Raw genomic sequence first — 15,000 nt, 5'->3', positions numbered from 1 at the left:
CAGACTTTGTGGACACCCTGTATATATATATATATATATATATATATATATATATATATATATATATATATATATATATATATATATATATGTATGTATGTATATAGTAATAATTAGTAATAAATAGTGATATTTACAACTAGAAATAAAAATAGGTTTAAGGCTCGTAAAATTTTTATGGAATGGTTAGAGTACTTAGAAAAATCTATTGTAAAAAGTGACATTCTCCTGAAGGTTGAAGGTTCAATTTTCAGTGTATGCGACCGAAAGAATGCAATTGTGAATTACTTAGGACCTCTATTTAGTCATGACTGATGAAACAAGAGCATGCTACCCATCCAAATTTCCGAGTTTGACAGAATCATTCCTGAGTTCAACAAGAAACACCTGAAGAAGGTCGGAGGTTATATCGGCCGAAACGTTGTGAAAAATCACACTCAAGATGAGAACATTAGTCCGCTGAATCCAAATAATACATAACAAAATTTAAATTTAAAAACTCATTTTTCTTTCTTTGTAGAAAGCATGCGCCATGAAATTTCCTCCACACGTCATAGTGTTGGAGGGTCACTAATGGTATGAGGTACCTTTTTTTGCAGAGGGACGATGGAGCTCCAGGTGGTGCATGGTTTATGTTATTCCAACAGGATAATGCTGCACTCCTTGCTGCACGGTGGACCTTGACCTTTCTGCAAGAAAATAGGGTCCACCATTTGGGACACCCTGCATGCTCATCAGTCTTGAACCCAATCGAAAATGTTTGGGGATGGATGACAAGAAATGTTTATTGAAATGGCAAACAATATTCAACCAAAAATGAACTTTGTGAAGCCATCTTCAGAAGCTGGAGCAACATCCCCCGCACCTTAATGAAAATGTTTTTTTCTAACATCCTCCAAAGAAATTTTGAAGTCATCAGAACCAGTAAAGGTAGAACTCATGATTAAATTTGCTTGTTGAATGTTGTCATACACTTTTCGTACAATTTCGTAGAATTTATACCCTTGGTCTTATAACTTTGATCAAGTGTAAAGTGCCTCATTTGTTTGCCATTTTAATAAACATCTCTTGTCATCCATCCCCAAACATTTAGGTTGTAGTATTGTTGGTAACCCTACAAGTGGGAGGAGTTTAAAATCTATCCTTAAAGCCTGTCCTTGTTTTATCGTTACTTCCATGGCAAATGCTCGTCTGAGCGCCGGTCTCTAGTCCCCCTTTGCCAATCGCGATAAATACCCGTCTAGCTGAAACCACTGTCAGAGGTTTTCCCCACTCTTTGTCTGTGCCGGGACCGGGGTGTGGATTCCGTGAGCAGAGCTTCTTTCTTGGGGGTGCGAGCCTGTGGAACTCTCTTTCGTTTGCCTGTTTCCCACCTGGCTACAGCCTGGATGTCTTCAGGTCCGACGTGGACAAGTTCCTGGTGAACCGGCCCCTTAAGTAAGACACTTTATCAGATCTCCAATACTAACGATTACTACGATACTATCCCATTGATTACTGTACACGCAATAACCCTTATCCCCGAGTGGCTTCTGGGCCTTGCTAAGTGGTGACTACCTTGTAAAAAAAAAATTTTTTTTTAAATATAGTTTCTTCTTAAAGATTTTTAAGTGGTCTTAAAATTTTGATAAGGAGTGTATGTATAATTTTATATATTTTTAAATCATATTAGAATTTAAAAAATTTTTTTTTTATTATTACATTTTCACCCCAAACAAGGCACATTGCCACTTTGGTGTAGGGGGCTACTATCAGGGTCAGCAACTACTGAGGCACTATGTAGGGATTTGGGCAGCAAGATGTCGGTTCACGTTGCACTTGAACTTCTGCATGTCAGTACAGTTAGGGAAGCAGGATCCTAGAATAGAATTCCAGAGTCTAGCGGTTCTGGGGAATAAACTACTGGAGTAGAAAGATCTTTTACATCTAGGGATCTCTACTGTGTGGGGGTGGGATTTAGCTGCCTGTCTGGTTTGTCCAAGGTGTCTGCGTCGTGGGGGCACAAGTGTCTGCAGTTCGTCAGAGCATTCACCATTAAAATACTTGTAGAACAAGCAGAGGGATGCAACATTTCGTCGATGGGACAGAGGTTGAAGCTTAGCTGCCAGTTCAGGGCCTATCAGATTGGCTACTCTTTTTTGAACCTTGTCTAGGTACAAGAGACTAGTAGTAGACGCACCAGCCCAGATGTGACAGCAATACTCCATACATGGGCGAATGGTGACCTTATAGAGATACAGGATACTTTCAGGTGTCAGTAGTTTTCTAGCACGGTAGAGAGAGCCTACCTTTTTTGCAGCGGCCCTGGCAATGTTTTCAATATAATTGTTCCACCTCATGTTTCCTGTGAACGTTAGACCAAGCAGTTTGAAAGATGTACTCTCAGACAGGGAGTCACTGGCCATTGCTATTGGTGGCAGAGAAGGTTTCTTGTAGTTATTGAAGGAAACCAGTTTAGTCTTGGCAGCATTGAATGTGACCATCCATTTATGTCCCCATTCCACTACAGATTGGAGGTCATCCTCTAGTGTTTTTGCCATTTCTTTAGATATGTGTTCATTTGTTTTCCTGTCATGCCTGTTATAGAGTGTAGTGTCATCAGCATATATACCCATCTCAGAGGCAGTTTTGTCGGGGAGGTTATTAATAAATATGAGGAACAATAGAGGTCCAAGAATAGACCCCTGGGGCACTCCCGCATTTATATCACACTGTTTAGATGTTCGACCGTCGAGGACAACCTGGATTTTTCTCTTATCTAAGAAGGATTTAATTATGCTAAGTATTCTACCAGTGATACCGTATGATTTAATTTTCCTGAGGAGACCCTTGTGCCATACCCTGTCAAAAGCCTTAGATATATCTAGAGCTACCGCTTTGCCCTCCCCCACTTTGTCCAGTGAATGGTATATACGTTCAGAGATTACAGTGAGGATGTCAGCTGTGGAACGGGCTTGTCTAAATCTAAAGAATGCATACAAATTATTATAAAGTAAATGATAATATTGATAAATAAAAATATAAATAATCGGGGAGGGGTGATAAGTAGTATAATGGATACGCCCGAACTCTATAAAAATACAGTAATTTTTTTTAATAAAAAAACACACTTGGCGAAAGACATTTTTAATAGAATGAATAGATAACCAAAAAATTAATTTGTAGCAAAAACTAAATCTGATACCCGGAACATATTTATTTTAGTTTGAAGATGATTTGAACAACAATTGAAACCATTCGTGATACAGATGGAACATATTTTTTTTTTTTAAACAAAAAACACCATTAAAAAATGTTTGTTTTTTTTAATAATAAAAAAGGTTAAACAAGCAGTGGAAGTCTTAACAATGTTTGTTTAAATGAAAGAATGCTGACTAAATACATACATGCATACATACTATATATATATATAATGGTTGTATAGTTTGGTTTCCATGATATTAGATCCACTGAAACCCCTGTAGTGCTCAATGTAGGACAGAGCAAGAATATATTATGTTTATTATATAAACGTTATTGGTGTCGCCCCTGTATCCGTCTGATGACGTGTGTCTCTCTAAATTGAGACTCCATGGGAACATGTATGCACATATGCAACCAATGATGCTTGTATAATAAACATACTATATATATATATATATATATATATATATATATATATATATATATATATATATATATATATATATATAAATAAAAGTTACAATAAGTTTACTAAGGTAATCAAAATGGTAAACTTAAAATATATTATAAATATTAAAGAGTTAATATTTATAAGTAAAATAAACTCAGCCAGGTATAAAAAGCTCAATAAAACCGAAAAGGAAATAGAGCTTATAATATGAACAAATGATTAATAAAATATGTTAAAAGACATCTTGAAAAAGAGTTAAAAACATATTTAATTTTAAAAAAGGAAGCACAAGATAAGTGTGCTTCCTTTTTTAAAATTAAATATGTTTTTAACTCTTTTTCAAGATGTCTTTTAACATATTTTATTAATCATTTGTTCATATATATATATATATATATATATATATATATATATATATATATATATATATATATATATTAGAGATTTAGAAGGCTATCACAATGCGAGGAATGAGATATAGATAGCTGTTGATGAGAGAAGACGAAAACAAATGGCGATTTACAAATCAATAAGTACATACATATATCTATATATAAATACATATATTTATTCAATTGTATTAAGTATAAATGTCTTACTTGTTATGCCTGTGACCTATCCATTATATTTTGGGGAAAATATTCCCCCTTTCAAATGGTAGATGTGATAGTTCGATTCAAAGCATGCCGGATTAAACGAAAAAATGAATTGGTATTGCCCCTGTTTTTGATATATATATATATATATATATATATATATATATATTGTTGCAATATTTTTTGTTCATAATGGGGTATAGTCCATCACAGTTGAGAGATTCTATTTATAAACGCTGCTGCTAGAAACTGACGAATCAAATTTATTCATGTTCTGCTATCAACCAGTCAGAAACCAGAATTGCTCCATAAAAATTAAAGCTTTTTAGCAACCTTGCACATATTTTTCTCGTGTCAACAAGAGAAAGATCTTTTGCTCTTCAACTGCAAAATTATAAAGTCTAAAACCTGTACAGAACAGCTGTCTCCTGAGAATTCGTCATCTGCAGGACTTGTATAGAATTAACATGTTTTATTAACTACTTGTTCTTATATATATATATATATATATATATATATATATATATATATATATATATATATATATATATATATATATATATATATAAGTTATGAAAATATATGGTGATTTAGCTACGCAGAATTTTCGGTGTTTCCTCCTTGTGGGGAATCCTCGGTCTAAAATGCATGAAATTTTAATCACCTTGTGTTTTTAGATAGACACGTGGTGCTTTATTTAGCTAACTAACCAATCAGATTCATTGTTATTCCCGTTTTCGGGTTTATGAATTCATCAGCCAATCGTCGGGATTCACTCAAATACGGTTTCCTGTTCTATTGTTCTGTTTTGACGCCCACCTCCCATTTTTTAAATGTACTGCGTTAATAGTTGATTCTATCTTAACAAATATGTGTGTGTGTGTGTGTGTGTGTGTGTGTGTGTGTGTGTGTGTGTGTGTGTGTGTGTGTGTGTTAACATTTCTTTCTTCTTTGTAAAGAGGAAAGATGAAAGTGAAACAGCAGTTAATTCAAAATTACTTATCTTTTTGGTTAAATATCGAGAGATAATCCCATGTAGCGAATTGTGTGCATATAAAAAGATTCCGTTTCAGCCATATGAGGCTTAGTGGCATGAAATTGGTTAGCGGCTGATAAATATATTTGTTTAAGCAAACGTTCATTTATATTTTCACAGTTTTTTTTTTTTTATTGATGCACACATTATAATCAATACAGATCTAAAGAAAGCCATATATAAAAATAAGTTTACATTTTTAACGCCTTATAGCACAGCAGAACAATGGATGTCCAAAAGGGACACAACTCGATATTATTCACACTAGCAACATTATATTTTCCAACATTAAACCGTGTTATTTGAAGGCAAGATCATTAACTATAAACGAAAATAAATACTAGCAATCTTCACAGTATCTCTATATTATAAAGTTAGATTTATTTACACACGAGTAAATAGACACTCCACAGGACAAAGCCATTAAACCATACATTGTAATCTATATAATTATAAAACTCAAATGACCTTGTAACGGGTGTTGTAACCCAACATCCGGTTTACGACTTCCGGTTGCGCATGTGTACATAAACATAAACCCATAACAGCGTAAACAAATAAACACAAATCGCTACTTTTGCAGAATTTGACCTGTGCACTGAAATATTAACGTTATTATTTAGAAATTATTATTTAACATGGGAAGGGTGAGGATGTTTTGCAACTATTCTGTATTACAAGTATACTGTCGCAATTTTCTTACAAATAAATTAACTTTATCCCATTGCCAACATATTGTTTTACTGTGTACGTAATTTCAAGCGTTTTTTTTTTCGCGTTTAAATTATCTAAATAATTGTTAATACTTTCTGCATTATTTTTTTACATCGTTCATTTCCATATTACGTTTAAGTTATTTCCATATTACGTTTAAGTTATTTTAACACAATTTTCTTACAAATAAATCTACTTTAACCTTTGACAACCATAAGAGCATTTTACAACGTATTGTTTTACTGTGTACGTTTTCAGTGTCCCAATTGTTTGTTTGGGTTTTTTTTTTCGCGTTTAAATTAAACTATATATCAAAATTTGAATAGTACAGATTTACCTATAAGTATGCCAAAACACTTATAATTCAATGGCGGTAAGTTTTTGTTTTTTTTAAATAAACAATTATAAACAGAACGACTTATAGAAATCTATTTATATTCTTTTTTCATTTTTAATATCCTTCATAGAAATGTTTCTGTTATATCACAAAAAACTATTTTCTTTACGTCACAAGTGTCACGCTCATACATTAATTCCATAGCTAATATAACATACTGACCCAACGGGTCACGGATAGTCTAGTATGGAATAAGCCTGAAAGAACTGCCATCATTATTGATGTCTCTGTTCTAAATGACTATGGCCTTAATAGAGCCGAATGCGAAAAAATAACACAATATCACCACCTAAAAGATGATTTAAAAACGACATGGTCTCTGAAAGAAATGAACATTATACTCGTTGTGATCGGAGCAACTGGCCTAAAGAAACAATCCCTGGAAGACCAAGCTTTAAGAAAAAGCAGATAGCAGCCATAAAGGGAACAGAGTCTATTCTTAAAAGAGCCCTCGGATATAAATTTAAATCATAATTGAATCAACTGTAAGCTCCAGAAGGGATTAACCCCTTGATCTCTTAAAACTAAGCAAAGTAAAAGGATAAAAAACACAGGGAAGTTCCTGGAGGAGCTTAATCAGGAGTATATAGATAGGGATGCCTCACTCCAATGGCTCAAGAGTGGGAAACATTTCATGAGGAAAGACTCATTGTAGCCAGTCAATATCAGGGTTTATTCACAAATGGATTTTAAAAAAACGGTGGCCTACAAGCATATGGCCAATGCAGATTTAGCCAGTCAACGATTGAGAGTCCAAGCCACCTAATGTCTGGATTCAAAATTCTATTTTACACTGTCCGTCATAATAAAGTATGTAAATTCCTCGATTGGAAGATCTGTGGAGAGATGCAACTTTACAGATCGTCGAACATCTGGGGATATGAACCATCACCGATAACATAAAACGGAAAAGTGACAGTGTTTTACGACAAAGCTATATAGATGGGCAGATATATAAAAGACAAGACCATTAAGCCAGACATTGTAATATGGAACAAGCCTGAAAGAACTGCACTCATTGTCGATGTCACAGTCGAAAATGATTTCGGCCTTAATTGAGCTGAACAGGAAAAGATAATAAAAAAAAAAGAAAAAAAAATGGTCTCTGAAAGAAATCAACATTATACCAGTTGTGATAGGAGCAACTGACCCAATGAAAAAGTATCTTAAGAAATACTTAGAAACTTTCCTTGGGTTCTAAGCTGTAACAAAATACAGAAGATAGCAGCCACAAAGAGAACAGCTTCTATTCTTAAAGGAACCCTCGAGTACAAATTCTAATTGTAATTAAATCAAGAGTTAGCTTCCTTGATCTCATAAAATTAACCAAATGTAAATTTAAAAAAAAAGCATAAAAAAAATAATTTATGCCTGTTTAAAGTCTTTACTTCCTTTGCCAGCAGCCAACACTCAAAGCCGTACGAAGCAGACGTAAAAGTTTGAACTATTGATATTCTATACAAGTCGACATTTGTTTGTGTTTTAGTTCTAAATAGATCCATCATATATCACCATTTGGTACTTCTGCAGTTTAGAGACCACAGTAATTTTAGATAGAGTTTTCAAGTTAAAGTCAACTCTTATTGTATTTTGTTTATCTATTAGATGTGTCTGCTTTTTCTGCACTCCATCTCCATCCCTGTTCACATTTTATAACCAAAATTAAGATTGAGATTGTTTTATTTATTTTTTAACGGAAATCGTCCCAGACAGGGCATAGAACCATTTGATGTAATGAATGCGTCCATCAGTATTGTTGTGGTGGCACCCACCCATTTACATATGTGGATAATATTACACATAAATAGCAAGACTCAGTTAGTCTGGGTGTGTGTTAACCAGAAGCCACCAAAGGCCGAGCCGAGAGCAGATATGTTCTCCAACCAAGACTCTCTTACCTGACAACCATTATGTAAATATACTGTAAATATACTTTTTCTAATACACTTCTTATTGATCTACCTTTGTTTGTTGAGTCTTCATTTGTATTGCCTTATACGTTATTTGGTTCAACCTGCAAACATAACAGTTGGCGACGAAGATTAACGTCAAACCTAACAAGTATGTACAAAGACAAAAGGTTAGAAAGTTTACACAGTGTTCAATAAATGTCCTGTTAGTAAGAAAGAGAGAAAAGTACAAAAATTGACCATTGGTCAGTTCTGTGTATTTGATTCGCTTCTCTATCTCCTTAATATTCACATTATGGTCTGGTAGGATGGAAAAATCTACGATCTGGCAGGATTTTTTTCTTGTTAACTATTACAACATCCGGTCATCTTGCTTGGGTGGCTTTATCTGTTTGTACATCCATATCCTTTGGGATTTCAGGATTTTCATTTTCAAGTACTGCTACCGGTTTGTGTTTGTATGATTTGTCTAGAGTTGTTTGCATAATTCCCATTGTATTGCCTTCTCCATCTACTCGAGTCTGTTCTTATATTCTTTTGGCGCTAATTTGCTGCATTTAATGTGGTTTATTGTTTCATCTCTTTGTCCACAGAGTCTGCTTTTGCCTTTTTCTTGTCTTGTCGATCTTAGCTTTGATATAGTTGGTTCTAATCTTATCTTGTGTTGCTGGTAGTAGTGATTCAGTTTCTTTGTTTAAGTGTCCTTTTCATAGTGATGTCTTTTGCAATCCTTATGAATGGTCTATTCAGTTGTTTCTTTTCCCATTTTTCTTTTATTGTCTTACCCCTTGACTCTGTTCTCTGTCTTGTTCATTTTTACGGTGTCTCTTGCTGTAGTGCTTAGCCTTCCTGTGTGTGATTTTTTTTTTCATTTTTTTTACAAGGAAGTCACCACTTATCAAGGTCCAAAGTTCACTCAAGGATAAGGGTTAATGAATGTACAGTGGTTACCGGAACAGCAGCATAATAATCATTAGTGGTAAAAATTATGTAAAATTTTATTATTTAAAAGAACTTGTTTACATTGGATTTGAAAACAACTGTATTGTAGTCAGCTTGAAAGCAGGCTAGTGGAACTGAGTTTCACTGGCGGTCAGTTCTAGGAAAGAAACTTTGTTCATGGAACTTGCATTTAGATTTAGGCACAGAGAGAGAGAGAGTGAGAAAAATTGATGATAGTGGTTGTAGCTAGACAAATGTTTTTTGTGGAAGTTTGGCAAGGGAGACCATAGATTGAAGCTCAGACGAGCACTTTCCATAAAAATAACGATAGAGCAGAGACAGGCTTGCAATGTCTCTTCTGTGAGAAAGAGGTGGCAGGAAAGAGAAAAGGGCATAATCTACTAGGTTTTGAAAGTGGCTTTGAACTTTGTCAAGGCAGGATATGTGTTCCGAGCAGTTCCTGCCCAGATGTGGCAATTGTTCTCCATTCTGAAATGTTGCCATAGATAATAGCATAATCTACGTATATGCCAATGAACGAACTTAGAATGTGATTTTGGAGATTATTAATGAAGATAAGGAAGAAGGTTGGGTCCAGGATGGATACTTGAAGTATACAAGCATTAATACTTTGAGTTTCAGACTTCTGTTCATCGGCAACTACTTGTAAAAACCTATTGTAGAAAAAAGAGTCGATGGTTGAGAAGACATTTCTAGATAATCCATAGCTGAAAATCTTGTGAAATAGACCTTTATGCCAAACCCTATCAAATGCCTTTGACATATCAAGAGCTATAGCTCTTGAGAGGAAACCCTCATTGATAAATTCGCTGATCCTATGTGAAATTACAGTGAGTACATTAGTTGTAGATCTCGTAGGAGGGAAACCATATTGCTCTTTACTGAATAGGTTGTTTTTGCTGATGTGGTTGACAAGTTTGCTTACTCATGACACAGAAGACTAATTGGTCTGTACTGAGATGGAGAAGACCAAAAACCAGTATTTTCAAATACTGGGCAAACAAATGAGATTTCTCTAAGGTGTTGGGAATCATTTCTCCTTTAGGCATCGATTGAACAGTTTTTCAAGAATTGGTGCTAGTTCCAGTTGCAGCTTTTTGAGTACTATAACTGGAATATTGTCAGGATCAGTTGCTTTGCTGGCATCAAGATTTTTGATGAATGTGGCAATACCCGTCATGAACAAATATGTGAATGTTGCTCAGATTATTTTTCAGTCTTGAGAGGAAATTCGAGAAGTAGGTGGCTCTGATCACACATGGTTGAGTTTGATACAAAACTCTTGGCGAAGGATTTGGCTTTGTCAGATGCTGACAAAATCGTTTCAGACCTGTTGATGATGGTTGTGATAGAGGGCACACATCTGTTCAGGATCTTGTTTGTTATTTGCCAAAAACTCATGGGAACCAAGTCTCTGTTTTACTACTTTGGACTTGATGGACTCTTCCTCTTGCATTTTTATAGTCCTTTTGCAGTGATTGCTGGCAAGTCTAAAGGCGACCTTAGTTTCAAAACATCTTTTACATTTAAAGCGTTTGAAGTAGTTGTTTCTGTGCACAATGGCAGCAGCACATTCGTGGCTGACTTTTTGGTTTCAGTTAGAATTTCTTGCAAGGTGTGTAGCTGTCTATGCCAATGGTTAACCAATCAATTAAGTTGGATGCTATGTCAGACACATTCTTTTTTAGCATAAAGTAGAGGGGTAGAGGGGTAGTTCTGATATAAACATTTAATAATCACCCAAGTCAGCCATCGAGTATCGATATGCTGTTCAATGGAGAGATATATTTGAAGTTTTGCTATACTTTGTTTTTGTTTTTTTATCTATATTGAGATATTGTTCTGCATTATGTATTTTATTACTTCTTTATTTTTGTGTCATTCACACAGGTTTCTATACTCAATAGTCCTCTTCCTTTGTCTTTTTTTCATGTAGAATGTGGTGCATTGTGCATGATCATACGTTTCCTTGTCTTCTGGCCAAGATGCCTCAGTTCTTCTTTGGTTCAGCCATAAACGGTTCAGAGTATCTTACTGGTGATACTGCCCATGTGCCTATACCTTTTATTAGGTTTCTATTATCATCATCATTATTATTATTATTATTATTATTATTATTATTAGCTCACAGAGAGCTTTCACACAGGTTATCAAAGATCTCTCCTTGAAAACAGCCTGTGGTGTTCCCTGGAAGCTGAGTGACAACAAGTCTCCCCAGATTTTCCAGTACTCTCCACCTCTTTCGTTAACATTTGCAAATAAATTTGCATTATTACAACAGCCGCTTATCAATGATTTCTCGCAGGCAGCGGCCATTGGTCTTCACTGGAATTTGAGTGGCAATAAGCCTCCCCAAGGTCCCAGTTCTCTTCGCACATGTGCAGTGGAGGTCTGGTCAGTGCTATCTCCTCAGTCTTTCCATCCTCCTTGATCCTTCTCGACTATTTGGCATCGATCTTTGAGAGGGGGCTGTGATATGCAGCTTATTATTATTTAAAGTTTTTACTTTTGCGTGTTTATTTCTTCTACTTTTTTTTCTTCTTCTTCTTCTTCTTCTTCTTCTTCTTCTTCTTCTTCTTATTATTATTATTATTATTATTATTATTATTATTATTATCATGTGTTCTATCTATATAACATTCTGCTTGTCCCTTCATTAGTCATTCCATACGTTATGCTTCGAAAAAAGTCAAATACAAACTGCTTTGATTGATTGAGATTGTCAGACTGACTTCCTCATCTTGGTTGTTATCATCACAACGTTTCAGCCGTTTTGCCCTTCATCAGGTGTTTTGTATCGAACTGGGGAACCATTTGTTAGGAGTCTCGAACCCAACCCTTTATTATTATTACGGGGGTACCGTGTTCGGACTCCAGCTAGGCTCTTTTCATCATCCTCGCCACGTCCCTGTTGTTTGTGGCAATCCAGCGATACATTTTGAGGGTGCTGGCAATGGTCCTGTTATAACTTGTATTGATAGAGAGCATGAATTGTACAGTTGTGCATCTCCGACCACGCTTGTTGAACATTGTGTCACTTTCAAACATGGTAGAAGGCTCGTATCTGTTGGAATTTGTACACAACTGTCCAACTAGTAGATGCTCTGCAAAAAAAAATCCGGTTTTCATCAAAAGGAAATGGAATCATATCGTCTTTTCTAGGGTGATAATTTTATCGTTTGTCCTTGTACATAAAAGCAGTGAAATTAAATTCTACTTTTTCAATTAACTGTTGAATTTTTCTTTGCCTTCCTATTAGCTATATTAATTTGCTTATTTCAATAAATGCCAATGAATATAAAATTTGAAAAGAATTAATAAAAAGATGTTAACTTTAGCCATTTTTCTCCAAAGATTTTCTTTCAATTAACATTTAACCAGAAGAATTTGAATCTTAAAGTAGGAATTAATGAAATGGTTATAATGTTTAAAAATATTTGTTGATTAGTCTTATTAAGTATGGCTTTATACAGGAACATGGGTGCCATTGTAACATGTCTTAACATAAAGTTAAATACAAGATTGAATATTCCATGCATAATTCTGATCATGTGACATCATTCCTGTGATTGTATGTTTCTGTTGGTAGCAACAACAGAGGATGTTGCTTTTCTTTTTTTTTTTTTTTCCGACTCTTTGGACAAAATTTCCAATCAGGCAAGCACAGAAGTGATGATATTCACTGCCGAAAATTTGTGCATGCTATAAAAACCCAAACATAAACTTTTCTCCTCCCCCCCCCCCCAAAAAAAAAATTTTTTTTCCTATTAACCTGACTTTTGATCTTTACATTTCTATCGAGCATTACTGGAGATGTTAAACTTAAATAGTCCTTCGTCCTCCGAACAGATATACAACATCTCTCTCAATAGACATCTAATTCAAGTTTTATATAATCGGCCAGAGTTACGTTGACAGGCTGGTTGTCTATTAGATCACCAAGATTAAGCAATGTTTCGTCTGGTCAGTACTAGATGGGTAACAATTTGGACGTACCAGAGGCTATATATAGAAAGACGGTCCTCAAAACAAGTGTATTGACAAAACTGATCTTATATATAAATTAAAAAAGTATCTACAGATTCAGCATAAAATAAGTCATTGATGGTTGACATGCGATAAAATCCAACAACAACAAACTATTGTTATATATTGTAGGATTATTTATGTCCCTTCCATGGCAGGATGATGTGACACAAGGGTCAGAAAGTCGGATTTGTAAAACTAGCGCCCTAGAGGAAGAGTACTCTGGCCTGCAAAAAAATAAATAAATAAAATGAAATAAAAAAAAATATCTGGGCAGCCCTCGTTGATCAGGTAATTTGCAATAAACTAACCTCTTCTTAAATGGAGAATCCAAAGCCTGGGAGGGTAGACCTCCTAGAACTGCACAGTGTTTCTTTATCCTCTTTTACGATTTCGACTTTTTTTTACATAAACAAAGTATGGACAATTAATACCACGGTCGATGAATGATGTTCTTGATGCAGAAAATCAAACAATCGGATCAACATAACTTGTAGTTTTATATGTTGTTACAGCCTCAACAGCCTGGATAGTTATGTGCAACATAGAATTATCTATAGAAATTATCCTGTACCTCTACAAGGTCACAATTCGCCCATGTATGGAGTACTGTTGTCACATTTGGGCTGGTGCATCTGCTACTAGTCTCTCACTCCTGGACAGGGTTCAAAAGAGAGTTGCCAACCTGATAGGTTCTGAACTGTCATTTAAGCTTCGGCCTCTGTCCCATCGACGAAATGTTACATCCCTCTGCCTCTTCTACAAGTATTTTAATGGTGAATGCTCTGACGAACTACAAGCACTTGTACCCCTTCGACATAAATACACCCGACAAACCCGACAAGCAGTTAAATCCCACCCTCCACAGTAGAGATCCCTGGGTGTAAGAAAGCCTTCTACTCCAATAGTTTCTTCCCCAGAACTGCTGGACTTTGGAACTCCCTTCCAGGATTCTTCTTTCCCAACTGTACTGACATGCAGAAGTTCAAGTGTAATGTGAACAAACATCTTGCTGCTCATCTCCCTTCATAATATCCCTGCAACTTATGTCCCTGATAGTAGCCCCCTACTTCAAAGTGGCACTGTGCCTTGTTTGGGGTGAAAATTGAATAAAAAAATTAAAAGCAATAAAAATACGGTAGAATAGCTGGAGATGGCATTAATCCATTCAAGGATTGGGATCCTAAGGTAAAATCGCCATATGGTGGGCCTAAGCAAAATTCTATACAGTACATATTAAAAATTAATAACAAAATACATTACAGTATATAATACACACGTATATAATCAAATAACATTATAAATAACACCATAAGGTGGGGCAAATACTGTAAACAGGGGCCGGAAGAACATCGTATTCCACATCGTGACCTGAAAAAAAAAAGTATCCTGGAACCACCGTATCCCGAGGTTCTACTGTAGTTATTTCTTTTGTGGTTTCATAAATATCAAAATTATAAGTAACATGTATCACACAGAAAATGAAACATTAAATAAAAATCGTTACTTCGTATTATTTTGATACTTCGGACTCATTTTATGTGTTACTTTCACAACGTTTCAGATAACCTCTGACCTTTTTCAAGTATATCTTGGCAAACTTGGGAATCTGCATGCAATTTTGAACAGAACACTTTATTTAATTCACGGGGGGGGGCATGTTCTTGTTCCATCAGCCATGATTGGGTAGAAGCCCAAAATAATTTGCAATTGCATTTTGAGTT

General features: G+C 35.2%; 1 protein-coding gene across 1 annotated transcript in view; it reads left to right on the top strand.

Moving 5' to 3' along the window:
• Nucleotides 1–15,000, top strand: part of LOC145285846 (advillin-like) — a 186,889-nt gene that overhangs the window by 20,117 nt on the left and 151,772 nt on the right. The window lies entirely within an intron of this gene.

This window comes from Euprymna scolopes, chromosome 10 (genome assembly GCF_053919585.1).
Source record: "Euprymna scolopes isolate OS-2025 chromosome 10, ASM5391958v1, whole genome shotgun sequence".
NCBI lineage: Eukaryota > Metazoa > Mollusca > Cephalopoda > Sepiida > Sepiolidae > Euprymna > Euprymna scolopes.
Note: the sequence above shows the minus strand (reverse complement) of the source record. Positions and strands in the feature narration are given on the sequence as shown.